Source organism: Ambystoma mexicanum, chromosome 14 (genome assembly GCF_040938575.1).
Source record: "Ambystoma mexicanum isolate Mex_15411 chromosome 14, UKY_AmexF1_1, whole genome shotgun sequence".
In the NCBI taxonomy this organism is placed as follows: domain Eukaryota; kingdom Metazoa; phylum Chordata; class Amphibia; order Caudata; family Ambystomatidae; genus Ambystoma; species Ambystoma mexicanum.
In genome coordinates, this window is record NC_090940.1 from 435,829,280 (window position 1) to 435,854,693 (window position 25,414).

The 25,414-nt window shown below is 45.9% G+C and overlaps 1 protein-coding gene and 1 long non-coding RNA gene across 5 annotated transcripts in view; one reads left to right on the forward strand and one right to left on the reverse strand.

Annotated features, from left to right (window-relative positions):
* The window catches only part of LTBP2 (latent transforming growth factor beta binding protein 2), a 1,918,131-nt gene that overhangs the window by 1,667,191 nt on the left and 225,526 nt on the right, over nucleotides 1–25,414 (reverse strand). The gene's annotated exons all lie outside the window — the stretch shown is intronic.
* LOC138526867 (uncharacterized) lies at nucleotides 10,211–23,577 on the forward strand. Its single transcript, XR_011283760.1, has 3 exons — nucleotides 10,211–13,326; nucleotides 16,032–16,811; nucleotides 22,094–23,577. It is a non-coding gene; the product is annotated as an uncharacterized lncRNA (long non-coding RNA).

Sequence of the window (25,414 nt, forward strand, 5' to 3'; positions counted from 1 at the left end):
ATGGAAGGAAAGGGAGGAGTCGATGTATATTCCTAAGGTTTTCACTTCTTTGGCTACCTTGATCGGGTTCCCGTCTATAATGAAGTTGGTGTAGTTGTGGCCCAGTTTGGTTAGGTTTGAAGTAGAACCAAGGATGATGCGTTCAGTCTTGTCATCATTCAGGCATAGACTGTGAGAAGCCATCCATGCCTGGATGATGAGATACACCTTGTTCACCATGGACAAATCATGGTTGTAATCCCCCGTCAACGGGATGAGGATCTGTGTATCACCGGCATAGTTTGTGTAGGTGATACCCAGGCCATCTAGATCATCAAACAGGGACTTTGTGAACACGTTGTACAGTGTAGGGGAGACGCATGAGCTCTGTGGGACTCCACATGTGATGGGGATGGGGTCGGCGGCAGCAGAGGTGGAGAAGACACGCATGGATCTGTTACTGAGGAATGACTCGATCCAGCAGATGGCTTCTTGGGAAAAGTGGGCAGCTGAGTCCAGGTGATTACATAAGATTTTGTGATCAACTAGATCGAAAGCTGCGCAAAGGTCCAGGAGAAGTAATAAAGCAGTTTTTCCATTGTCTCTAAGGGTGTCAATTTGAGCCTTCAGATCAATGAGGGCCGTTTCTGTCCCGTGTTGGGGTCTGAAGCCTGATTGTCGAATACCTAGGAGATGGTTTGTTTCAAGGTATTTTTGGATTTGTTGGTAGGCTGTCTTGTCTAGTATCTTGAGCAGGAATGGGACGGTGGTGATGGGTCTGTAATTAGTGGGAATGGAGGGGTCAAGATTGGGGTTTTTGAGGAGGGGGAGGACCCAGGACTCTTTAAGGTTGCTGGGGACTGTACCTGAGGAGAATGAGGCATTAATGAGTCTGGTGATGAATGGCGAGAGATCTCTTGCCGCATCTTTAATGATCTGTGGGGGGCAAAGTTCGCCCCGACAGTTAGATGTTTTTAGGCTTAGAAGGATTTTTTCCACTTCAAGAATGGAGACTTTGGAAAAGCTGAAGCGAGTGGGGTTGGGTCGGGGGTGTAGGGTTGGGGGGCACGGGCGGTATTAGTGGGGTTGGATGGTTTGGCTATGGATTCTTTCTTGTTTTTAATTTTAGTTTGTAGGCCTGTGACTTTATTGTTTAGGGCATTTTGGACACTGGTGCACCATTGATTGTCCTTCACACAGGTGTCTGGAGTTAGCACCGGTGTTCCAATTCTTTAATGATCGTAAACAGCTCTTCGGTGCTGGAGTTGGATTGTGCAATTCTCTGGTTGTAGGATTCTTGTTTGGCCGCTATGATTTCTTTTTTGTAGTTGGACGTTGTTTTATTAAGCACTATCTTTTTATGGTCTGTGGGAGACTGTCTCCAGGCTTGTTCCATTTTGCGTTTTTCTAATCTAAGAGCTTTGAGGTGGCTGGAGAACCATTGGTTGAGGTGCTTTTTCGGTTTACATTTTCTTAGTTTTAGTGGTGCAATGGAGTCTAAGGCTGTGAGCATGGTTTTGTTATAGCCTTCTACGAGGTCGAAGGGGTTGCAAATAGCAGGAGTTGGTTGAGCGTTGGGAGGATGGGAGGGATCAATATTTCCACTGTGATATTTTTCTTACTTCTCGTGGGGATGGCTGAGGCTAGCACATTATTGGTGATGGGGCATGAAGCTTCGAGGGAAAATGAGAGGAGATGGTGGTCAGACCATGGTTGAGGGGAGTTATTAGTGATGGAGGCCGCGCAGTTATATTCTGCCAACCAGTCAAGGGTTCTCCCTTTGTTATGGGTGGGGCCAGATACTTTTTGGCTGAAGCTTAGTTCAGACAGAGTGTTATTGATGAGGGTGGCCTGGTGATCTTTGAGGTCTTTATAGCCTAGGTTGAAGTCCCCTAGGAGGAGGCACTGGCAGGAGTTTTTTAGGTTGTTGGTGAGGATGGTGCTGAGGTCTTCATCGAAGGATCCTAAGGGTCCAGGAGGTCTGTAGAGTAGGTGAATGGATATCCTTTGGGAATTGGCAGTGGGCAGCTAAGCTGTGAGTGATTCACATGATGGGAGGTGGGTAGCGGAGTCGAGTCTGATGTTGAGGTGAGTTTTGGCAATTACGGCCAGGCCTCCGCCTCTAGATTCTGTTCTATCCACTCGGAGGATGGTGTAGTCGTCGGGGATGGCTAGTGAAAGGGCTGGACCGGCGGCTGCATGGAGCCAGGACTCGGTTATGGCTAAAAAGTCTATATCTTCAGCTAGAATGAGGTCTGCTATATCTGTAGCATGGGCAATTATGGAGCGTGCGTTAATGAGGGCACCTTTTATAGGTGGGGCGGTGGTCTTGGTGGGGGTGGTCGCTATGTAGTAAGTTTTGTCTTTGGTCGTAATGTTAGGTGGGCTGGATTTGAGTCTTTTCAACGTAAGGTTGGCGCAGGTGCCAATGGTAGTGGAGCGGTTGGTTAGTTTGGACTCGATAGAGTCTCTGGCTCAGGGCTCGTATAGTTTAGGTCGTCTGGACCATAATCTGGTGTTTCTTTCAGAGAGGCATGGTGGAGAGAATTGGGGTAGCATGGCTGTGGCGTGTGGCTCTATGGAGATGGGTGGAGTGGTGCCTAAGGCGGCCGAGCTGAGGGTAGAGCTAGGCGAGCATGAAGAATTGATAAGGTGGAGAATAGTTCTCAGCAGTATTGAGTAGATACCTGGGAGGAACATTTTGTTGGCAGTGGGTGGGCGGTGGGCGGCTAGAATAGAAAATCATAAAATGGGGCAAAATGCACTGTGCAGGCAGATGATAACAACTGTGGCAGTCTACCTAGATTTGAAAGTCAGAAAATAGGGCAAAATGCAATGTGCAGGCAGATGATAACAACTGTGGCAGTCTACCGAGATTCGAAAATCATAAAATAGGGCAAAATGCCGTGTGCAGGCAGAGATTGCAGAAGCGTTGAAACTAGGAGCAGCAACTATGCGTGTGCTAGGTAGTGCTAAGCAGGTAATAGGCGGGCAGGTTAGATGTTAGGTTTAACAAACAGTTCAGGATGCAAAAGCGCAACAGTAGGTGGCATTCAATGGCAATAGCGGCAGTTGCTAGGTGTTACAAACAGTTCAGAATGGGCAAACCAGAGTGGGTGCAGCTAGGTGCAACGATCAACATTCAGAAGGCATTCAAAAATCATATATCGGTACAGGCAGGTGCATCGAGCAGCATTGAGTCACAGTGAGGGCATAGAATAGAGGTGTGCAGACGTGAGTGGCGTGCAGCAGACCGTGGCAAGTTCATAGTACAATTGTCACGTGAGGGTTAGGCAGCTGCTGTGAGCTGAGTGACCATGCCTTGGGAGGGTGATGCCTGTGGATGGTGACACATTGTGGCAGTGGTCAGGGCGCTTATGTGTGCATGGAGTGCACTGCTAATGCGCTTGTGGGCCAGTGGCAGTAAGGTGTTTGACAGGTTGTCGGGTTTAGCGCATGGGAGTGGAGGTTGGGGTAGCCAGCGTAGTGATAAGGGACGGCGGATAGTATGCTGGTAGATGGCTTACCCGTTTACCTCAGGAACTGGAAAGCGATGGTAGACGATCCTGGGACAGCTCTTCCATGTTGGTGCTTGCCTGTGTGGGCCAGGGGGACTGGCAGATGGCAGATCTGGCAAGTAACAGGCAAGGAACAGGTAGCAGCCTTGCTTTCGTGGGCCTTGAGGTGAGTGGGCCGGCTACGCCTGCCGGAGGCCAATCAGGGGGTATGAGGCACAGGCAGCCAATCGGGATAAGGTAATGGCTGAAGTGGGCCTCGTGAACAAAGAGCGGGCGGCCAACTTGGAGTGAGGTGGCCTCATGTGCAGCTAGATGGAGGCAAGTAATGTAGAAACGGAATCTTGTACCTTTAGGCAAGGCAGCCTAATTTCTCCTTCTTATAGCGGCGCTGCGGTCTAGCAGGGTAGAGTCTATCTTTTGGAGAGGAGTCGGACCGATGTAATGGAGGGGAGAGACAGGGTGAGGTAACGTGGCCTAGAGGTAATAACATGGTCTAGCAGGGAAGTGTCTATCTTTTGGAGAGGAGTCAGACCGATGTAATGGAGGGGGGCGACAGGGTGTCATTTTTGGAGAGGAGTCATACCGATGTAATGGAGGGGGGCGACAGGGTGTCATTTTTGGAGAGGAGTCAGACCGATGTAAGGTATAGTTATTACAGCCTTACAATCGTGCATTGGAGCAAAAACGTCCATTTAATTCCACCCAGAGGGTGTATTTCCAGCATTCTTGCTTAAAATGCACACCACTTCTAACCCTTTCTCTCGCACATTTTGGATTGTGTAATGAAAGTGCAGTAACTTTGAAATGTTACCTTTAAACTACATGAGATGTGCCAAAATTAACAGTACTGGAATGTGGCACATTTTACGGTGCTTGGTAGTGTCAATCTTTATCAAAGTGGCACGTACAGTACATCTGAATAGCAAGGTTTGACCATATCTAGGGTATGTGAGATACTTAAAATAGTACGTAAGTGTCAAGCTGTATAGTACCTCTAAAGTGCAAAGCTTTACAATACTTTGGAAGTGCACGTCCCAAAAGAAAGTCAGTGGAAAGGCCCAGAACTCCCTAAGGCTCAGTCGAGCCCTGTTTAGCATGTTAAGCTATCAAAGTCGGGCACACAGTACATTCAAGAGCCAACCTTGCACCCCGCCACCCATGGACAGCTGCAACCTTCTTCTTCAGAAGCGCACTCACGGAGAGAGAGGGAGAGATGGAGTGTGTGTACTTACCGGGGGCGTGCTGGGCCGTCAAGAGGCTATCCTCCACACGCCCTCAGCGGCAGCAGCGTTCCATCTCAAGCACCCGGCTCTCCTCTGGGAGTGTTGGATCATTTCTCTGGGAACGCGCGTCCTCCAGCAACCTCGACCACAGTCCAGGCTCTCCCTCACAGCTGGGGGTTTCTCAGTAGAGAGGGAGAAGCCCAGAGTGCTCGTGATATGCGAGTGATCCCTCTCACTCTGGCAGGGCTCGGCCCGAGGTGTTCAGACAGCTGGGCTGGCTCACAGGCTCAATACAGACTCCAGCTGAGGCTTATGGGTTGCAGTCATCAGTCACTCGGGTTTTGGATTGAGTACAGCGAGCTTCACTAAAGCCAAGCGATTTGTCTTCTATGAGAAGGTCAGCAGAAGAGCACCACTGTTGGTACGCACTGAGTGTGTCTATGAGGTTAGTGCTTGAAGGTGGAAAAAAGAAATGCAGGTACTCACCAATCTAGGTTTTAAGTGGGCGGGGTCTCAGACCAGATAGGGTCCACAAATTCCTCTTGTGTCGAGGTCATGCCAGGTCTCCTCGAGCCATTCCTAATAATCGTACTGTGTGTAGTTCTCTATTGACCTCACTTGCTATTTGGGTCTCACTCGTTGTGTCTCACTATTTGTATCACTTTCTATTACTCTCTCTCTGTCCCCCCAGACCCCTCCCCCGCTCCAATCATGTGATGACCCTCTCTTTCACTCGCCGTGTAAGCCCCTTACTTCTGAGCTTGCGTGCGGGAACATGAACCGTCTCAGTCAGTGATGCCAACCGAAAGATCTGTATAATGGCGAAGTCTTAAGTCGTTGGCTTGAAATTTGCAGCCATCCCTCAAAGATGTTTCAAGACCAAGGACTGATTTTGCCCTGTTTTGGCCCAAGTATTTTAATGAACAAAGAGTTAGCAGGCTTTGAGAGAAAGGAGGGCAAGAAAGACCGCCAATAGCAAACCAATAACTATGGGGGTCATTATGGGGTTGGCAGTGGAAGAAAAGTATGATTACCGCTACTCATCCCGTACTGCCGAACTACAGGTTTGACGGTAGGGGTTTCCCAATTTCCCTCCAGCTAATTGGACCCCCACTGGCAAACAACTTCTGATATTACCAGCACTGCTATAACTGGTTCTGGAAATGCCACCATTCCCCCCATGGTATCCTATGTGACTCCATGGAATGGTGAATGACTGCCGTTGCCGGCACCTGTAATATTCCAGAAATACCGGGATATCAGACGCCGGTAATGGAAGATCCGTTTGCCAGCATCCTGCCAGAATTACCGGCAGGATGACGGCAAGCTCATCATGAACCCCATGATTTCTGAGTCAACAAGGGTGTTCAACGAGAAAAGCTGTCACTGAACTCTCACATTCTTCATAGACACCTGCCATTGGGCAATGGGTGCCTGCATCAATGATACAATGATCGGACCGGTGTATAACTTGGCTTCAAACCTGATCATCCTAATGAGTTTCCTTCCAGAGACGGGGATGGAGGGGGGTGGGTAACGTATCATGCTTACTCTTTGGCGGGAATAGGGTATTTTCTTCCCTATGCTAATTGCAGTGAGAGGAGCGCCCTCCCTGACACTGGAATCTTAGCGGTCCTCCCCATGCAAGTGACATTGTTTGCGTCCCGAAGCGCATATGCACAGAAATGTAGATGGGCCTGGGTTTCTGTGCATCGTTTTCACTTCGTGGTGCAATTTAAATGCCTCCTGCCATCTGCGTGCATGGCGTGAGGATTGACCTCCTGCCATCTGCGTGCATGGCGTGAGGATTGACCTCCTTCCATCTGCGTGCATAGCGTGAGGATTGACATAGCGTGAGGATTGACCTCCTGCCATCTACGCGCATGGCGTGAGGATGTACCTCCTGCCATCTGCGTGCATGGCGTGAGGATTTACCTCCTGCCATCGGTGTTCATGGCGTGAGGATTGACCTCCTTTCATCTGCGTGCATAGCGTGAGGATTGACATAGCGTGAGGATTGACCTCCTGCCATCTGCGTGCATGGCGTGAGGATGTACCTCCTGCCATCTGCGTGCATGGCGTGAGGATTGACCTCCTGCCATCTGCGTGCATGGCGTAAGGATTGACATAGCGTGAGGAATGACCTCCTACCATCTGCGTGCATGGCGTGAGGATTTACCTCCTGCCATCTGCGAGCATTGCGTGAGGATTGACCTCCTTTCATCTGCGTGCATAGCGTGAGGATTGACATAGCGTGAGGATTGATCTCCTGCCATCTGCGTGCATAGCGTGAGGATTGACCTCCTGCCATCTGCGTGCATAGCGTGAGGATTGACCTTCAATTCCATTGGAATGTGACGTTATCCAACTGTATTGACAGTGAAAGAAAGCGCAACCCAACAGGTCATCCCCTCGAGTCCTTCTTTCACAGGCATGTATGCAGCATTACGCTCCCCTAACTTTTATAATCACTTTCCATTCTTGTATCTTAAGGAACAATAGAACCGCGCCAACCATTCTCTAGGTTCCTTTATTGTAATGATTTGTTGGCTCAAAGCGAGAGCTTAGGGGGGAGCAGGTGTGCTAATTCTCTGCGCTTGGAAGTATCCCATTAGAACGTGTCAGCATCCAGCTGGAACACCCTCCTGTCCTGCCCGAATGATTGAGTACTAGTACTCATCATTGAGCTTGGAGAAGTCCTGCTCCTCAATACAGCCAAACGTTAGACGTGCAGGTACTGAGGGCCCGCTAGAACCGGTCCACTTAAAGCAACGCATGGTGGAATCATCTAAGCCACCCTAAACGAATCCGGACTGGGGTGGGGGAGCACCTCCTGCAGGGCAACTTCAGAGTCATCAATAAGGACATGCCAGGTGCGCTCTGTCAGATTGGTGTTTTGTGTTATTTGTTTGCTTTGCCCAGTGATGTATTTCATCCGTCCGAAAGTGAAATTCCCACCTCCTGGGCAGACTATTGCTTACTCAAGTGCACATTCACAAGTGTATAAAGGATTTGCACCTGCAAGTTCCTGTGTCCGTCTTCCTAAATTGGTATTACAAAACAGACTTTGTTACAATCTAAAGCATTTTCTTCAACTGAAAATCAACGATAAATGTACCGTTTATTTGTTTAGCTTGCTTTCTGGATGGGGGGTATGCAACTTGTGTTCTCACAAGGAATAGAAACAAGCATTGTTTTTTGTGCAGAGACGATTTAGGCATTTGCCAGGCACTGTGAGGGGATGGGGGGCTGGGGGGGGGGGCTAATCTTTTTTATTTTAATTTTTTTTGTATATGGCTAAACATCAAGCCTTTACAAATTCTATAAAAGTGCAATAACTTATTTTAAAATCTGAACCCTGTTACATTTAGTATCCGCATTGTGAATAAAAAACACAGACAACAAAATCAACATTTAGAACAAAGAAAAAATGAAAATAAAGTCATTTAACCACAACATGGCAAATTTGTCATATCAACAGTCTGATTATAGCCCTTTTAATTTTCAACCTTATAAAATGTCATTCTGGGATAGCACAAATTTTACATAAGTGTTTGGCCCTGTCTCCCTGGTTTCGTCTCGCTAGCACTTCTCCACAGTGTACCATGTTTAACCTATTTCTTAGGAAGTTGCTTCTTAGCCCACTGTCTGGAAATGTCTTTAAATAGCTGGAAAGACAACCAAGCTTTTTCTCACCCGGAGGAATGGATTAGAGGCAGAGGCCATTCTTACTTTTTCGATTGTATCTATCCAGGCTATAGCTTCTAACTCCCTCTTAAACTTGCGTGTGTTTGCAATCAGGATGTCTACAACCAGGTCAATCTGGGATAGTGCCTCTCTCGCCCTGGTTTCCGATTCCCCCAAGAAGACCGATCTGGCTTGCACCAAATGGTGTCTTATGTTCTCATGCAGATTATTCTTCTTACCAATAATGATCTCCCTGTATAGCATTAATAATTTCCAATTTGCCATACATTCCAAAGATTTGAGTCCAAGTTCAAACCTGAGACTCCAACTCGGGGCACATGCGGGAAACCCCAATGTCTTCTTCCACAGTCAGCCCGCAAAAACACCCAATTGATAAACCAGAGCTGCAGTCTCGCCTCCAGACCATTAAGAATAACAGGAACAATCTTTGTCAGATAATAGCGAACCAGTGGTAAGATAGATAATTTACAAAATCTATGCTTCAGCTTAAGCATCTGGGCTGCACTTTGAGCTATCTTTGCAGCAACCTCAGCCTCCGCTTTGTAGAGGGCAGGAGAGGCATAGATGTTATACCCCAGGTGTTTCACTACCTCTACCCTTTGGATTTTTCGACCATTTAGAAACCATTTTGAATAGTTTAACTTTTTTTGTGGATTTCTAAAGACCACAATTCTTGATTTAAGTGGGTTTATTGATAATTTGTTCTGCCCTGCATACTCACCCAATTTGGTCAATAAACGCTGAAGCCCAATAGCTGTTCTATCCAGTAATACGATATCGTCTGCATAGGCCAGCCAAAAAACGTTCTCCACATTTAACTCAGGGCTGGCCAGTGCAGGCGACTCCAAAGAGTTACCCATATCTGCCAAAAATAAATTGAAGAAGAGAGGGGCCCCTAGACGCCCTTGCCTGACACCTCTCTCCACCTCAATAAGATCTGACAGATGTCCAGCTTCATCCAGCTGTACTCTTAACTGAGTGTCTCTGTGCAATTGCACCAGCATGGCTAAAACGTTTCTGGCATTCCCCAATGTCTTCGTTTGTTCCAAAGTAAAGTTTTGTCTACCTCGTCAAAAGCTTTTGAAAGTTCAATCCATGCTCCATACAAAGGTAATTAGTCTTTTCCCATTGTCTGTTCACTTACTAAATTAAGGACCAGACCATTAAGGGCTGTTGACATTCCCTTCGAAAACCTGTTTGGAATTTGGATAAGATCCTTTGCCTTTTTGCCCATTGAGACACATCCCTTCATAAAGATCTTACTTTCTATGTCGAGCAGGGCGATCGGACGGTAGTTTGCTGCTGCTCGACGATCCCTGCTCTTAAAAATTTGGATCACCAGGGCTACTTTCCATGATGGAGGAAAGCTTCGCTTTCTAAGAATCTCTCCAAATAAACGATGTAGCAAGCACAACCACATTTCGGGCTCATTCCTGAGGATTTGGTATGTTAGGCCATTGGGGCCAGCTGCTTTGGAGTTCGAGGATCTAAGAATTATATCCTCAATATCCCCCTCATTGAAGTTCAAGTGCCATGGTGTGTTAGGCTCAACTCTGAATTGCATACCCTCTGGATCTTTAAAAACTACCGGTAGGTGCTCCACCCATCCTGATTCAGCAACTAAATTACACAGCGAGCAACCCCCACCTCCCTCAAACGGGCTGACCACAGACCAGAAATCTTTGGTGTTTCTTTCACCAAGCATTTAAACAGCTGCTCCCCATCCTTTTGTATTCGAGTAGCATTATGATTTCTTGACCATGATTTGTAATAGCTTTTTTCTTTTTTGACTTCAACTTTCTGGTTCTCTGAACTTAACCCTGCTATTTTTATGATACGTAGGACATTTCTTGTCTCTTGTTCTCACCTGTGTCTCCTCATCAAAGACATGGGCATGCTTTTGTTGTGAGCTTGCTACTAAATCACTGGGCGCTGAAGTGGTCCAGATGAACTTAGTAAAGTTTTCCGGATGACACTGTGACTCCGAAGTTAGCCTCGGTATCACCTTTAAATGGGAATTTAATTTTCTGCCTTCATGCTTATATTTCACCAGCCTGTGTTTCACTTTTTTGCTTTCCATGGCCTGCTTATTGACTCTCATAGGGCAAAAAGTAAAGCCAGGAAATGATCATTCCAGTCTGCAATGGTCGCTCCCCCCACCCCGCTCAACTTTCAAAGTTGAGGGAAGCATATAGAGATGCTGAGACACAAAGATGTACTCTAGAACTGACGAGGACTTCCCTCTATGCCAAGTTGTAGAAGGCACCGAAATCCCCTCTGCACTGCCATTTATCATCATCAAGTCCCAGGACTCGAAAAAGTCTAGCCAGGTCTTCCCAGTTTTTGAATTCTTTGCCGTAGATTGTTTTGATGAGTTCCTCCCTGAATGTTTGCAATCCGTATTTAGATCACCAGCTAAAACCATGTTGGTGATCCCACTATCCATCTTTATTGTTTCTAGCAGTGACCCCAGGGATTCCAAGAAGGGTTATTATTTAGAACAGACAGGGTTCCAATAGATGTTAATAAATACCCCAAATGAGTCAGAGTTGTCACATTGCAGGCGGGCTCTACAGGTCTGAATACCGCTGGCATTTTCAAAGATGGAAGCTATGTTTTTGAACACTTGATTTTTTAGGGCCATGCAGAGGCCGCCTGACGGTCTTCTCTTCGCCTTTTGGGTGGCTGGTAGACAAAACATTGTAAAGCCTTCAATACTAATAGGGTTTACCAGCCAAGTATCCTGTAATAGGATGATGTCTCCAAACTCAAACAAATGATTCTGCATACCCCTAGCCTTAAACGTACTGGAGCCCCACATGTTTCAAGTAATTAGATTCATTCCCCCTCTTCTAAAGATGCTGCGTGCCTACACCCAGTTTCTGCAAGACCTCCGAGAGAATTTCTGGTAGGAGGGTTAATACTTCTCCCTGTGAATTGGGCCTATTTCTTCCCCCTCCGATCACATTGCTTTTCACCTCCTGAATGCTACTCTCCCTTAAAGGATTGTTCTTAATTGTCTCCTCATTACCGATGTGGCCTTGCATGGTTTCCCTGGACTCATTAATCGAAACCATAAGCCATAACGCTCGAGGTTTCTTGACTCGTTCAGTATAGGACTTTTTGCATTAACTGAGGTGAACACCACCTCTACAAAAAAGGGATCTTGGGTCAGGGGAAATGTCACAGAGTCAATTTCACCTGTGGAAAACAGGTACAGATTGTTTACTTTTTTAAAGATCTCCAGAATCACAGAGCGGCTAAGAGATTTATACTGTCTAACATTGGATATGAGTATTAACCAAAATCTTGGCATAGGAAAGTCCTTAGAGTCTCTCTGTGCTGTTGATACATATGATTGGTCATCTTTTTCTGGAAGAGAACCAGGAGCTCTTTGAATTAAGTGTGTCATGATGGACGAGAATTTTCCTTGATCATTTTGCATAGTAGGGCCTGTGGATGGGCTTGCATAATCCCGGGCCATTGCTGTAGAAGGTGTTGGACATTCTTGCTTATCCAAGCATATGGCATTGATTTTTTTGCTAATTGGAAGAAAGATTGGGGCCATTTTTATGTTGGCGTTGTTATCCGATGCTGGTGTCTTGGTGGACATGACATTCTGCTTCAGCAAAGGAGAGTTTTTTCGTAAAAATATTGGTGCCCATATTTTAGTATCCAGCACCTTTTTCTCGGGATATTTCATGGCTGTAGAATTAGCACCCTGCGTGTTGCTCTGCATTTCCGAGCTTTTAAATTTGTTGGTGCTCCCACCGCCCTCTGTGTTACTATTTTGAATAATTCTCATATCTGTCTGCAGGCCGATACTCACACTTACAGCGTCAATCTTGTCTTCTTTATTGTTACCATGGGTAATTTGTGATTGCTTTGTACTTCTCCTGTTTATCTCCTTGGTTCTCATTTTATTTTGCTCTCCAGTGTTGTTAGCTGGGCTGTCTGTATCCACAGCTCCTTTGCTTACATTTCCCTTATTGTTTTCTGCAGTGGATGATAGTGAGTCTTTTGAGTGTAAAATTGCACCGATATCGTTGAGGGTGGAGCTGGTTTGTCCTTTTGATTGTTTTTGCTGAGACTTTGGGTTTGATTTCACCATTTTAGACCTTTTCCTCCTCGCCTGTCTTTTTCTCAAATTCCTACGGCCTCTCGATCTCTGACTACCGACTGGTTCCCAGTCTTGCTCAGGTGCTGTCTGCTTTGCCATGGCTCTGGGTGGATCTTGAGCTGTGGGCAAGGTTGTTCTCATTTCTCCCTCTGCTACGCTTGCCAATCTCGGAAACTCCTCTAGTATTGATTCTGATAGAGGTGTGTCATCAAAGATCTGGTTTTGAATGGTGCCTTGGTCTTCCTCCACTACCTGTGGGGCTGATTTAAGTGTCAAAAGTTGGAACACCTCTCAAAGGAGCCTGCTGTTCTCCTCTTCACTTGATTTCTTGCTGATTAGTGTGGTCGGTATCGCTGAAATATCAAGACCCTGTTTTGTCAGCTCCAACTTCCTCCATCTTCCTCCTGTCCGTACTCCAGTGCAACAGTTCCTCCACCCTTGCTATGTTTGTGAGTAGGGTGACAGGGGCACATTGCTCTTGGCCATTGGGGGTGCTTGCCACCTCCTGTATGTTGCTTACACTTTTCTCCCCTCTTTCCCAACATCCAGAACATGTCGGCATGCCTGCGGCTACACTGATGCCTTCAGCGTGACTGGGAAATGCTGCACTTGTCTGGAGACTGATAGCTGCCCTGTTGGTAGATTTCCCCCACCGCTCTCCCCTGCCTACTCCCTACCCAGGAGGGCATAAGCAACGGAAGCGTATGCATTTTATGATCCTCCAAGGAAGACATGCTTTGCTGGCTCATCCAGGAGAAAACAGAGATTCCTGCAGCAGGTGCGTCAACCAAGTGATCTACCTTACAAATTATATTAAAATGATAATGGGTTGTTTGGGTTGATCTATTTAAGGATAGGTGAAAAATAAGTGTTGGTTTATGAAGAACGTAATTTTGGAGGGGAAAGCAGCGATAATACTTGATATGATATGATGTGGCATTTATAACGCACCTGTGCACTAGTGTGTCTAGGCACGACAAGACAAGGAGGGGGAAACAAAGGGAGAACAAAATAATGATCTTAATAGGCCGTGTGTCATTCAGATCACGCAAGTGCTGGGAAGAGGGAAGGGGAGAAGTGTCAGGAGGGAGAGGAAGGAGGAAGTGCAGTTAACTCACAAGTGCAGCCAGCAGGCGGCTAATAAGAGCAGGGAGAAGGGACTGTAGGGTTGCAGATACAGACCCTAAGTGCTGGGGAGGCCGGAGGCAGTGTGAGGGTAACTGGACATGCAGACCCTGGGCCCGAATTCAGAGGGTGACCAGTGCGTGGGACAGACGGATCATCAGCAGGGGAGAGGAAGAGAGAAAGCAAAAGTGAAAAGGAAGGTCTTGAGTTGCTTCTGGAACCGGAGGTGGTTCTGCTCAAGTTTGAGGGAGGCAGGAAGGCTGTTCCAGAGGGAGGCCCCATTTGAGGAGGTAGATCTGCCCCCAACTCTCTGCTTGTAGAAGCGTCTGACCCTCAGAGTGTTGGAGGTGGCTGAGCACAGAGCTCGAGAAGGAAGATGTTTTGGAATAGAAAGTTGGAGGCAGAGCGGTCCCAGGCACCGGAAAGCCTTGTGGACGACGCAGAGGGTCTTGAACTTGATCCTTGCAGCCACATGGAGCCAGTGAAGAGATTTCAGAGCTGGAGAGATACGTTCCCTGGGCTTGAGTCCCAGGACAAGTCTTGCTGTCCTCTTGATAGATGAAAGGAATATGATTAATTATTACCACTATCTTTGCTCTGGGCCACCGTCAATACCATAATTATTTTGCCTACAAGTAGTATTACAGAAGGAGTTGACCCTTATGCAAAGCACTCTTGGTACTGCCACCAACTGAAACAGTCCATGCTAGACTATGTCGTCCCCTTTGCATGGTAACATAAGCAACCCCAAGCAGATTGTGGTCTTGGGCCTAGCAGTTGTGCCGGACTGCTTATATGTGAGGCAAGGCCAAACTTGACTTGCACACAAGGCTAGTAAAGGTTGTATACTAATTGACCTTTTCACAATTGACCTCAGGAGAATTGACCTCGGGAGAATTTACCTCGGGAGAATTTACCTAATTTAGAAGGTCAATTATGACATATATGCGGGGGGAAAACCCCCCGCAACCCCTCACCCAATCCAAAACCCCCCGCAACGCCCCACCAAATCCCCTTATATTATTTATAAGCCAAAACAAACCCAATACATATATAAAATAACTAAAATAATATAAAGTTCAATTATGCAGAAGGTCAATTAGGACCACTATAATTAGGTCAATTGTGCAAAAGGTCATTTGTAAAAGGTCAATTTGGGTAATACCTAATAGAATGCTGCCCGGACCAAAGGCTATGATCGATTCAAAGCATTTTTGTTTTTCGGATTGTCTCTTGAAAGGAGAGTGTATTCACAGATGTGGATGCCTTGCTTACTACGCCAAGGGAATCAAACTGAACCTTACTGTTTAGGTCCAACATGGCCAAAATAAGTCTGCGTTTGCTTGTGTTCCTGTGCAGAGGGAGCATGGCCATGCCACCATTTGGACTGGTCCAAATAGTGTCATGGTGCAAAGAAGAAAGAAGGGTTAGGATAGAGGACATTTTATAATGGTGAGCAGAGGTAAGAACACAGGAGAAATGAATGAGAGCAGAGGCTGCAGAGTATTTATGTATCTATGTAGGTGGAGATTCTGCTTAAGACCAGCCTTTCACGTATAATAGAGCTTTATCAGCATTGGTAAGATAGAAGATACCTCATAACAAGAAGGAAAGATAGCAAGAGAAAGGGAAATGTTTGAGGATAGAGAGGTAGGAGCAGAGGGGAGGTGCACGCTCCTTAACCATCTGCAGAGCAAATAGTTTGGCAGGAGCACAAGAAGGGTTGGTAGCCCTCAAGTGTAAATACGTTGGGAGGAGGGGGTTTAAAGGAATATAGGTGGGACGTGGTGGGTTTGAAGGGTGAGGAAGAAAAGAGGGTGTTAGGATCCCATGTGGCGGACCCATACTTACCCGCTTGTTGGGGCGATACCAGAGCTCCAGCGCTGGCGCAGGCATGCCAATCGAACACCTGATCTGTGGGAGACTGGACTTCGCACTACAGCGCGACCGTCTCCCATGGCACCAGGGACTCCAGGAGGCATTTTCATTGACAGCCTCCATTCTTCTAGTTCAGAGCAACGTCGCAAGGCAGCTGACTTGCGATGTTGCACCAGGGTCCTTTCCTCTAATCAATGACTCGCACGCTGAGTCAAGTATAAAGCTTGAAGAGTTACCTAAAAGCTTTGTTCCCGCAACGGTCTTATACCATTACGGCCAGAACCCAGAGCATCCCGAAGTACTACAGGATTTCAGGTATTTAGGTTTAGTTATATAGATAGGGCCTCGATCATTCATTGGAGTTCTATGCTAGGAATCTTCTTATTTTGGGCAAGCCTGCTATAATGTTTACATGTTAGATGCTTGTCTCCACTTTCTCTCTGTACCTTATCCAATTGTTCCCTTGTGTCTACCCTGCAGCTCCTGATTCGGTTCATATCTGGAGGCGATGTGACAAGTAGCACTCCTACACAGTTTCTTGCTTGTTCGAGGTGAAGCTTTAGGCTTTACTGCGCATGTCTGTGCAAGGAAGACTCTTCGCCTGCTTTGTAGTTAAGCTTGCCTCCACATCTCTAGCTTCTGAGATTCCCTTTTCGCATACGTAAGTGTGTTTTAGGCTCCTGTGTTCTTAGGAAAAGCTGCTTTAGTAGACGTAACTCATCATACTGTAAGCATGCTCGTCTGCCTCAGACTGTCTGTGAAACTTTGAGGAGTATATTCAGTTCCACTAAATGTATCACTTTATGCTGTCTTTCCTGATAATACCATTTTACAGGTAAGAACACAGCTAGTATCAAAGACTAGGATACTGATTGTAACATGGTTACAGTATGATTCCTTGACCTGTCAGGACCTCCTCTTCGATTGAAATGCATGCGTTCCTTTGGGTGTACAGAGGGAAGTTGGTTCTAATTTGTGTCAAAGTTTTGTACTGACAATGGTTTGTTTTTATTCTGTTGCTAGATTTTTACTAATAAATTGTTCACCGATCCACTGGAATAGTCAGTGGTTATTTTTTGCACAAGTTTGGTGCCCGCAACATCAGATTCCCGCTGCCCTGGGGCGAAGTCCAAGGCTCGCCGGGATCACTGTCGACACAGGAGAGACGATTCCATCAGAAGTGAGAACTGGCAGGGCACCTGGAGACTCTGGGAAGGTGAACAGAGAAGATGCAGAAAAAGGAACGACCGAAAATCATGGGTTGGTGAACACAGATTATTGTATCAGTGTATTGTCATGTTTTGTATGCTATTGTTTAAAATGGGTTGAGGTAAATGTGTGTCTGTGGCTAATGAAAATCTGTTGTGATAATCCAAGGCTACAGAAGCGAATGTACCCTGTCTACAGAACTATTTATCTGAATAAGAAAAAAGTAAAAGCGGTTGGCTACCGCAGTTTAGAATAAAAGTAAAAGCAGCACATCCATGTTCCCTACTGACTTAAGAGAACATGAGACCACTGCGCTGGTCAGAGCAGTGTTGTATGAATCTGGGACTAAGATGGATGTGCTCTTTATGAGTGTGAATTAAATATTTTTGATGAGAGCCCCATGACTGTCCTGTCTAAACCCGTACCTTGACACTTGAAACCCCAAATGTGCAACTCAGCTGAAACCCTGTTTTATATTTCACACTCCCTTCTATCCTAGTACGGAAAATGCAAAAGGCTTTGTTTCTAATGATTATGTGTCTTGTCTTTGATTCTTACCTACCCAAATCTCTGAAACAAGATGAAATACCACTCTGCATTGTGGGTAGCATAACAGAGTATATAGGCTGCAAACCAGCAGTCATATGAATCTGACCAACACCTGCGGGTGTCACTGAAATTTCTGTTCAGTGGGAGAAACAGAGGTGAGGTGGTGATACCTGAGCCTCCAGATAGATATTGTAGAGCGGAGTGACGACCTGAGAATGTCGTCCCTTCTTCCCTAGGGGGAGACCTTTCCTATGTGGCCCGGGCAGTGTGTCCACAGTATAATAAACCCCTGGGGGGCCGCACTGAGGGAGGATCACATGGGGAGGAAGCCCCCTATGGAACAAGGGATGAATATTCTTGTGGAACGTGGTATTCATCCACCTTGATAACCCAAACCCCTACTCCAACACCAAGCCCCCCCATAGACAGAATTTATATACTCTGTTGTAAGGTTTACTATCTTGATATCCTTAGCAAACCTGAAATATCCAAAGACTCTAAGCATCCCACTTCCAATGGAAAAACTAGTACATTGGTGCTGGTACTTACCTTGAGGCTACCAGAGTTCCAGTGAACCACTTGCAACATTGGACGCACAGCCGGGAGAGGAGAAACGCTGCCCAAAGCGCTGCAGAACCATCCTCTCTCCAAAAGGCTGTCAGAGCCTCAGCAAGCAACACATAGACTGGGGACGTGCTGGTACCTTTCAAGAAGAAGAGAACAGGTAGCAGGTTTACCAGAAGTTGTTAGATTTCCAAGGAAGCTCGAGAGTAAATCTTAGAAACAAAAGAGAGAGTCTGGGACCCGAAAACAGAATCAAAGACAGTTGACCACTTGGCCGGAGAGCGAACCGAGGGAGAGTAACGCCACAGTGCGTGTTTTGGACCCAAACGCAAAAGAGAGGGCCTGGGACCCGAAAGGGAACCAAAACCAGTTGATCATTTGGCAGGAAAGTAAACCAAGGGGGAGTAACACCACTGTGTGAGCCTTGGTCCGGCACCCAAAAGAGAGGGTCTGGTACACGTAAAAAGAATCAAAACCAGTTGCTCAGTTGGCAGGAGAGAGAAACAAAGTGGAATAATGCTGTTGTGCAAGTCTGGCATCTGCACACATATCAGAAACCAATGTCTAAAGACAAGAGGGTATAGGACCCTGTGAAAGTGATATTTATTGAGAATGACCCAGTTTGGCAAGATAAGATGCCAAACCACCTTTCGAGTCTCTGACCCACACTGATATAGAAGATTGGTTATGTTTTGTTGAGCATTATTCAGTTTGGCAAAAGAAGATACCAAACCACCTTTGTGAGCCTGGGACTCACACCCACACAGAAGATTGTAAACCAGGGGGACAAAGACCCTTGGAAATAATAAAGTGAATCCTATACTAGGTGGAGAGGAATCCAGAGTCAATAGGATATGAACACAGGACATATAAGAGAGTTTAACTTATCTGTGATCCAGCATCTTGAAGAAGAATAAATCGAGGGGAAAAGGAGTGCTACCCCAGTCTTGGAACTTTGTGGTTTTGAGCATTTCTTTTTATCACCTTCCTACCAGCGAACCTGGAAACCTTTCCTGTTTATTGGGAACACCAAGAACATTGTTTCATTTAGTAAAGAATACCCTTGCACAGGTAGCTTAGAATGTAAGTGTTAGGGACAGAAGTAGGTTTTTGACACAACAGTGACAAACGTTTTGCTTTTGGACTTCTTGACATTTTTCATTGGGTTACTTTGAGGCAGGGAATCCCCTAGTAGTATTTAGGGATAGAGAGGCATTTTTCCAACTCTTTTGTGTTCATAAAAGTCTTTGCCCAAACATATGCCACCACTGTGTCCATAATAAATCAAACCTTGTTTTACCACCATCTGAATGGGTTCAGATCAGTCTAGACAAGTGCCACTTCCTCCTAAAGGAACTCCAGCACACGTCATGCTTACTCACTACTCGCCCAAAGCATGTAAGTACCTGGATAAATGGCATGAATATACACAGAGTGAGTCCCTTAGATATTTCCCCAGGAAGGTACATTTGACTTAGATAAGATAACAAACCTACATAAAGCATTAGAAAATAAAGGTGCACGTGTACCCCAAGGGCATAGGATAGCTATATAGATTGGTATATCAAATCTACTAAGAGACAGACAGACTGCAAGACCCTGACACTCAAGAAAATCTCCAGGAGTCAGTTGAATCCCTGAAAACCGAGTACTCCAAAATGCAGGCACCGGCTCACAAAGCTGGGTATACACGTTATTATCCCGTAATCCAAGTGGAACCTTCGCTAAAGAAGGTCCCAAGGATATTTTGGGCACTTACAACCCTGCCATTTTAAATGTTGCACCCAACCATCAACCGGCTAGCCCAGACTTTACCCAACCGCCAACCTATCATCAGTACACTCCAATAAAATATATGGTTGGCCGTTCATCCCTGAAACACGGCCCAGATTTCCTAACTTTTTTCACCTTCAATCCAGCTCAGGCAGCTTCATGGAGGATACTTTAGTTACTGGACATGCCACCTGGAGCGCTCCCGATTTGTTATATTTCTATCAGAGATTCCCAAAGGTACGAGAAGATCCTGTTAAGTTCCAAGGGGAGCTTTAGGTTGTAATAGACTGTTATTACCGCCATGTGTCTAGTTTTGAATCAGTTGTTGCGAGCAGTGCTGCCACAGATACATTGACCCTGCTGAAAGTACGCCCCAATTGGCCGCTTCTGCCAGGAATCTGAAAACCTTTGCTTATAGGCTGGTGCAAACTATAAATGAAATGTACTCACGAAAGACTTATTGGTCTAAAATTAAGGCATTCAAGAAAGCCAAGGGTGAAAATCCTGTGGAATATCTTGAACGTTTGAAACAATGTTTTGAACAATTTTCTGGGATCTTCGGTGCAGCTATTATAATGCCTCAAGCTGTGGTGGCTCAGTTTGCCATGTTTTTTTTTAACCCAAGATATCGGAGGGAATTAAGTCAGTGCTAATAGGGTGGGCAGGAAAGGGGTCGGTAGAGGTTTATTAGCTGCACAACACTTCCATGAAAATGTCAAAAGACAAAAAGAAACTACTGAAGTCAAACTCATGGTGTTGCAGATACAGAGTTTACAACCATCTCAGAAAATCATATGAACCAGGGAAACATGCTGAGAGGTATTACACAAACACGTACAATGATCAGGGCAACTACTGCAAACAGTTTGGACACTGGAAAGCCGAGTGTCCACATCGGCCTCAGTATGACGGACGAAGCGGACCACCAATGGCGCAAAGCAGAATGACTAGGTACAAGCTTCCACCACCACCACTCCAGACTGATGGTTAGGATTGCCAAGGGGTCTCTGAACTTGCTGCACCACTCATACGGAGTGATTCTACTAACCTGTCTGTTGATTGTGTTATTGCTGGCCAACATATTTCATGTTTGGTTGACACTAGAGCATCATGTTCCACACTAAAAGCTTCTGAGTTTTCATGAACGATGCATTCTCATGAAATTTTTAATGTGGTAGGGATAGGGGCTACATCAATACCTCACCCATGTCTACTATGCTTGTGGTCACGATACATTACATTTCTGGTCAAAATGCATTCTTGATGAGTCCCTGTCCTCCTGTAAACTTGTTTGCATTAGATCTATTGTGTAAGCTAAGTTGCACTATTTACTGTTTTCCTGATGGTGAATACCTTGACATCCTAGCTCACAGAGAGCATGAGGTGCTGGCAGTATTACAGGAAATTACCAGTTTCAAACCCAGAGGACTGGGCTGACACTCTCGGCTTGCATCAGGAACTGTTGGATTGAGTCCTGGTCAAATTATACAACTCATGCAAATTTGCTGGTTATATAGTCAATACTGAGCTAGTCAAAATTACTTTCAATCCGGCCAAGTGTATCTCAGTATCCTATTTCCAAACAGGCTGAAAAAGGCATTCTCCCTGTAATAGAATCCCTTCTCCAACAAGGTATTATTGTACCAACACGTAGCCCCTACAATACTCGGATTTAGCCCAGAATGAAGCCAGGTAAAGAGGTTTATCATATCATTGAGGATCTGCATGCAGTTCATACAGCCGTGCTACCGGCTTTTCATGTATTACCTAACCAGACTACCATACTGTTGTGTATTCCCTACTCAGCCAAGTACTTTACTGTTGTAGATCTGTGTTCAGCATTTGTCTCCATACCTATACATTCTGACAGCAAGAATCTGTTCGCATTTACCCATAAATCCATGCAATATATGTTCACTCATCTTCCAATGGGATACGTAGAAAGCCCTTCTCTGTTTTCCGAAATTTTAAAGAAAGATCTTGACTCAGTTTGGCTCCCAGGGGGGTGGACGCTGCTATAATAAGTGGACGATCTGCTCCTAGCCTCCCCGTCCCTGGAAGCATGTGAGGGAGACTCTCTCATTCTTTTGAAAGCACTTGCTGAAAAGGGTCAAAAAGCAGCTAAAGACAAATTACAGTTGTGTCTGTCACGTGTGCTATACCTAGGCCATGAGCTTTCAACTGGAGGCAGCCATGGCACTAATAGCGCCATGGTTACCTCCAAACTCCTAATGAGGCCCAAGGTTGAAATGGCCCTGTTTGCCATGCGCAATAATCTCCAGCGTAAACACAAACTTTCTGCCCTTGAAATCGTGACAGGTCATCCAATGAGAGTGAGAACTGCACCCCCGGCAGAACTCCACATCCAAGGTTTGCCTTTAGAGGATGATACGTCACTCCAATACTGTTGCATGTTGATTAAAGCTGTTCAATCTCTCCCCGCTCAGGTCCGTAAAGCCCTGCCTGAACAGCTACTGAGCCATGTCTTCCTCTACAGTCAGGAGACTGGATACTGGAAGCAGTCCATCGGCGGAAATCTGCACTCCAGCCCAGGCGGCGTGACCCATTCCATATCCTTCTAACTACAAACACTCCAGTCAAATGTGCTGGAATCTCAGCCTGGATTCAGGCATTACATTGTCGCAGGTTCACCACCTCAGCAGATGAGACCACCTCTGTTTCGACTGCTCTTCCTCAGCTTGGCTTTAGTTCCAAAAATGAACAGCAATTCCTCCATCCTCCACCAGTGACGCCACCGGTAGTTTGCCGATGTCAGACTCTTCCAGTGCTACTGGAGTGGAACGGCCAGTACAAGAAGACGAGGGCACGGCATTCGATCACCCAGTATGCTCACATGCTGAACCGGGACCCACAGCTTGTGAGCCTGTTCCACAAAGTGAGGCCCTTGTGGGAGCCATTAATAAGGCTCCTTCATCAGGTGGGTGAAAGCCCGGTGAAAGCAACCCCAGTTCAGACCTCACTCCTGGTGTAACACCTTCAGTGCTTGACCCCACTGGATCTCACAATGCATCCTTCAAAAGATATGCTTTGCAGTCCTGTGGAAGAGTTCCTGAGAATAGTTCATACCCCACCAATGACGCCACCGGTAGTTTGCCGATGTCAGATGCTTTCAGTGCTGCTGAAACAGAACAGCCAGTACCACAAGACGAGGGCACGGCACTCAATCACCCAGTATGCTGACGTGCTGAGCCAGGGCTCACGGCTTCTGAAATGCTTCCACACAGCGATGTCCCAGCAAGAACTATTGCTAAGGCTCCTTCTTTCATCAGGCAGTTGAAGCTCCAGAGGAAACAACCCTGATTCAGACCTCACTCCTGGCAGACCACCTTCAGTGCCTTACTCCTCTGGATCTCACAGCACAGCCTCCAAAAGGTGCACTTTGCAATCCTGTGGAAGAGCTCCCCAGAACCAATAGATTTGAGCAAAGTGGCAACTGGCCAGGTCACTCGCCCCTGGATTTGTCCCCTCAACAAAGATGAATCCCCCTGAAGTGGCGGTGCAAAGGCAAAGAGTAGAAGCTACCACTGTTGATTCACTGATACCTGCAAGTTATAGCCCCTGCTGGTATCACCTGCTGGTCATTCTTTTTGTTACAATGACCCTTAGATGCACATGGCTCCAATACCTTTAGTTTGAACTCTTGGCTGGAACTCCCGATTACGAACTATGGACTAAGGAATTCTTCGCTCATTACCTGATTTCTGTTGAAACTTTTGAACAGTGACATTTATTTTGCTGCAATTTCACAGACACTATACAACTTTGAAGTGAGCGCTCTGGTCTGTAGAGCTTATATTAATTCTGCCCCGCACATCACCTGCCCTGCTTAACCGAACCGAACTTTGTCTTCTAGCCAAAAACGTTTGTGCTTGTGTTATGATCTGATCCTTGAACCTGGATATTAAAGAACTGTCCCGCATGTATACTATGTCTGGCTATATTTCTGTTATCATTATTATTGTCAGAATACTGATATATTATCATTTCACCGAGACTGCTGCTTTTCACACAACCAGTCATAAAAGAAACAATGGTCCCTCTGCATATCCCTGGGTTCACAGGTAAAACACTTACAGGCACCTCTCCTGGCAGTATGTGTGTATTTTTATTCCTACTAACTTCCAGATCTGTGCCCATCTGCTGCATGACCTAGCCTCCAATTTCCCCTATTGCACCCATCCCCTTTCAGTGTGGGGATGTCTGTTTAGATCTCAAGTTGGTCCCCCAGTCTCATGGCCCAATACAGTGTAGGGATGCGTCTGTCCGTTTGGGTTTTACCGGTCCTCTGAATTTCCTCACCCCAGTCCACGTACGCACCAAGCCAGCAGCACTCCATCTTTCCTCCCTGACAACTTGTCTTGTATGCTACATCAATCCAGGCCCTCTGTTTATGGGAACCAGCAAATATAATTATTACTTGTCCACCAATTCTAGTATAGCAATCAATAATGTTACATTTGCATTTGATCCTAATTTTTCATTTTACCAGTTCGGGCGCGCCACGTATTCCGGAACCTATTTCATTTGTCGGGACAAAGCTTATACTTGGCTGCCCATTAATTGGGGTATGTTCTGCCTGCAGTGCATCATACACCAAGCTTTCCCACTCAGCCCCACCCCAAGAGAAGTATTACCTGGTAATGTTCTGTTGCTAGGGTAGGAAACTAGTCTTTAGGATCAAGATAAAAAGCGAATGTCTGACCCGACTGTCACTGTTAGCAGAGGATATTGCAAATGCTACTGTGTCTTCCTTGACTCTATTATCCTAAGAACAAGTAACCATCCGAACCATGACATCATCTTAGCCTCAGAAGAAGGCGTCTGCGCAACCGTGAAGAGTGAGTGGTGTAATTTCATACCCAGTTACAGAAATCATATTACTGACATCGTCACCCACATTCGCCACACTGTAAGCCTCCATCACACCAGTCCGGAGGTTCTCTGGACATTTGGATCTTGGATTGAGGGTCTATTTGGCATTCTGGGTGCATTTATTGGTCAGATCTTACTCAAAACGAGGAAACAAAGTATGGGAATGACCTAGCAATCTACAGTTATCAAAACATATTGTTCTCCCAAAATATGGTGCTCATAATGTTTAGGCCACTGAAAGCAATGATTGTCTACCTTGGTAGCCATGGTAACACACCTACACTTTAGAATCACGGGCCGGCGTCTCGAGTTTGATTCAGAGCCGACGCGTGGATACAGGAGCAAAACATCTGTAGGTAAGTGCCATCCTATTCAAGAGGCACCAATCTAGTAAGATTGTTTCTATAAGGAAAGGAAAAGTGGTCAATCAGAATATTCAGTCGGGCAATATAATTGTTAGCAGTCCAACTTAGAAGGTGGCATGGTATATGTATAGGCGGAAACACGTTTAAGGCAGCATAACTTTAGTAGTGACCACAGGGGTTTATGACGCCATTGACCTCGGTTAACACTGGTGATCGAAAGACGGCGGATGTATAATTTCCATTACATTTATATAATCCGACAGGGGAGTTGAATGATTACATATATAACTGTTCAAGGGACAGGAGAACTGGCTTACTGGGTGTTCAAAAGACATAAAAATATTATGTATCAGGTTTATTTTAATGAGGAAGAATAACAATTGTTTACAGGTGGGATTTAACCCGTGAATCTATTCAGAGAGCAATCAATCAAATGAATAGGCGCATTCATGGTAAGATGCCCATTCCTTTTTACTCTATATGATTTTCTAGAAAAGAAGGTACACAAAG